The following is a 3,783-nucleotide window of genomic DNA, read 5'->3' as shown; positions in this document are numbered from 1 at the left end:
TCCTAGGACACCCTCTCCCCTCGCCCTCCATCTCCCCCTAGTCTAGGCTCTTCTGCTTTACTGCAGTGTGTCTCCTCTAGTCCAAGCTTTGCACTGTTTTCCTTCTGTTGCCTTATTTCTTAAGTACCATCTTTAAGTGAGATCAGTATTCATCCTTTTCATTCTGGCCTATCTCATTTAACAAGATTCCTTCAAGTTCCTTTCTACTTTTTTTTTTATTTTTAATCAGATCACTGCTCAGTTCTGGCTTATGGTGATATGGGGGATTGAACTTGGGACTTTGGAGCCTCAGGGATAAGAGTCTCTTTGAATAACCATTATGCTATCTACCTCCACCAAGTTTCTTTCTTGAAACCACTCATTTGTCATTGGACATCTGGGTTACTCCTAGGCTTGGGGCATTACAAACTGCTGCTATGACCATAGCATCTCTTTGGATAGGTGTTTTTGTGTTCTTTGGATAAATCCTTAGAAGAGGAAGTGCCAAGTCATAGGGCAGATCCGTTTCCAGTGCTCTGAGGAATCTCCGACTGTTTTCCACAGGGGTCAACCAATCTACACTCTTACCAATAGTGTAAAAGTATTTCACTTCCTCTATACGCTCTCCATCTGTTCTTTCGGTTCTTCCTAATTTATGATATTAAAAGGGGATGGACAGAAAAATCCCTCAGTATAGTTATGTCTATATACAGGAAGCCTACAGTCAGTATCATACTCAGAGGTTAGTAACAGAAAGCCTTTGCTCTTAGGTCAGGTACAAGGTAGACTTTTACACACTACTACTTAACATTGTCTTTGAAGTCCTCACCATAAATAGCAGACAAGAGAAAAGAATATAAGGGGCACAGACTGGGAGAGAAGCAAAGCTGTCATCGTTCACAGATGATATAACGGTGTACTTAGAAAAGCCAGAGGAACCCAGCTGGAAACTCTTAGAAATTGTTAAACGGTATAGTAAGGTGTCAGGCTACAAAATTAACACATAAGAATCAGTGGCATCCCTCTATGCAAACACCAAATCAAAAGAAGAATCCCTAAAACCAATCCAAATTATAATAACAGGAAAAACAATCAAGTATCTAGGGATAAATTTAACACAGGAGTTGAAGGACTCACATACTAAAAATTATGAACCACTACTTAAAAAAACAAAAGTATAAAGGGATGGAAAAATATTCCCCTACTCATGGATTAGAAGAACCAAAATAATTAAACTATCTTACCCAGAGCCTAATATAGATTTAATACAACCCCATTCAAGGTTCCATTGAGGAAAGAAACAGAACAAAGGCTACAGAAGTTTATCTAGAACCAGTAAATACTCAGAATTGCCAAATAAATCTTGAAAGGAAAGAACAAAAATGGAGACATCATGCCTCCTGAGCTCAAACTATATTATAGAGAGCATATGATTTTTGTCTTTCATTATGTAATGCAACTTCCTGATTTACTTGCATATGTTGAACTATCCTTGATCCCTGGAAAAAATTACACTTGATCATGGGGGGGTATAACTCTTTAAATGTGTGTCAATTTAGTTTTTTTTATTGTCTAATTAGGTATATTTACATATATACTTACCAGCTATATTGTCCTGTAACGTGTGTGTGTGTGTGTGTGTGTGTAGTATTTGTGTAGAAGACTGCTAAAGTCACATTATATCTTTAGATTGATTCATCTTATAACTGTAATTTTTACCCTTTGATAAACATTCCCTTGAATTTTTAAAGATAAAGTGTAGTGAGGATAAAACTTTTATTCTTAAGGAGATGGTACACAGAACAAATGCTGTTAAGCACTTCTACCAACTATGGTGAAATGTTTACTAAATGGAATCTTTTTTTTTTTTTAATTATCTTTATTGGATAGAAACAGCCAGAAATCAAGAGGGAAGAGGGATTTAGAGAGAGAGAGAAAGACAAACGGAGTGACATCTGCAGACCTGCTTCAATACTTGCAAAGCTTTCCCCCTGCAGGTAGGAACCAGGAACTCAAACCTGGGTCACTGTGCATTGTAACATGTGCGCTCAACCAGATGTGCCACCACCTGGCCCCTACTAAGTGGAATCTTGACACTTGAGTCAGCTAAAAAGAATAGAAATGTGAAATGAGCTTGAAAGGGAAAGTAAAACATGCATGAGGACGAATATGTGTGTGCATGGGAAGCAAACATTAGAATGCTTTGAGAGTATCCTAAGAGATGAGGCCGGAGAAATAAGTAAGAATCAAAATGTGAATTACCACCTCTCTGTGATAGCAAAACATTCTCATTTGTATGTTACGGTATTTGAAGTATAATTATTATAGGGCTCCCTAAGATCTATTATTATAGTTGTGTATTTTATTCATAAACTAACTTGAAATTGCTGAATTGAGAATGATAGTAACTGAGCATCTAAATATTAAACGTCAAAATGATTTCCAACACAATAATATCCCTTATGTTTCCTTCTAGCAGGAAAAATTATTTGCTCAGTGAGTTTATAATTAAACAGTGTTCTGGAACCCATAAAGTAGAGACTTTTAGTCTGTGGAGCATTGGCTGAGAACTTGGAATGATGTGGGTAGAGAGAGTCAGATTTCGCCAGGTGAGTGTGAGTTTGGGGATACACTATGATTCTGGGAGACTTTCATATAAAACAAGAGAAACTTTGACAGAAATATGTACTTCCTGTTGGAGGTTGACTCCCTGTTCACAAATGCTGTTGTTTCAGTCTCATCCACAGGGAAAACCAACTGACTAATTCATGATTGGTCTCCTGTCTGGCGCCACAATCATCTTCATTCATCATTCTTCATATTGTCACAGAAGACTAGAGCAGTGCTCAGTGCTCTCAGTCATGCTGGAGAACAACATCACTCTGGTTAGTGAGTTCATCCTGGTGGGTTTCCCCACTGCCCCATGGCTACAGGTCCTGCTCTTCTTCCTCTTCCTTGTGGTGTACCTGCTGGTGATCACAGAGAATCTCATCATCATGGTCACCGTTTGGGTCACTGGCTCTCTCCATAAGCCCATGTACTACTTCCTGTGTAGCTTGTCTTTCCTGGAGGCCTGGTATGTGTCTGTCACAGTCCCCAAGATGCTGGATGGCTTTCTGCTGCAGAGGCGCCACATCTCCTTCACGGGCTGCATGACTCAGCTCTACTTCTTCATCTCGCTTGCCTGCACAGAGTGTGTGCTCCTGGCAGCCATGGCTTATGACCGCTATGTGGCTATCTGTCACCCTCTCCAATACCCAGTCATCATGACCACGGGCTACTGTGTACAGCTGGTTTTCTTCTCCTATCTGACTGGTTTCATGATCACAACAATCAAGGTCTATTTCATTTCTCATGTTGCTTTCTGTGGCTCAAATGTCATGAACCACTTCTTCTGTGACATCTCACCAATTCTGAAGCTGGCCTGCAAAGACATGTCCACAGCTGAGTTAGTGGACTTTGCCTTGGCCATTGTCATTCTTGTTTTCCCTCTTATCACCACAGTACTCTCCTATGTCTACATTGTCTCCACCATTCTGCGCATTCCCTCTACCCAGGGAAGGAAGAAGGCCTTTTCTACCTGTGCATCTCACCTCACGGTAGTTACCATTTATTACACAGCCATGATTTTTATGTATGCCCGGCCTAGAGCTATTGCATCATTTAATTCCAACAAACTAATCTCAGCTGTGTATGCAGTCCTCACACCTATGCTAAATCCATTCATCTACTGCCTCAGAAACCAGGAGGTCAAGAATGCAATCAAGAAGACCATGGGGCTTGAAGTGCCTCCTGCTCAGCTGA

General features: G+C 40.2%; 1 pseudogene; it reads left to right on the top strand.

The window, feature by feature from the left end:
- The first annotated feature begins 2,840 nt into the window (after nt 1-2,840).
- On the top strand, nt 2,841-3,783 carry LOC132534086 (olfactory receptor 6B9-like; annotated as a pseudogene).

The sequence above is a fragment of the Erinaceus europaeus genome, chromosome 17, assembly GCF_950295315.1.
Source record: "Erinaceus europaeus chromosome 17, mEriEur2.1, whole genome shotgun sequence".
NCBI classification, from domain to species: domain Eukaryota; kingdom Metazoa; phylum Chordata; class Mammalia; order Eulipotyphla; family Erinaceidae; genus Erinaceus; species Erinaceus europaeus.
Note: the sequence above shows the minus strand (reverse complement) of the source record. Positions and strands in the feature narration are given on the sequence as shown.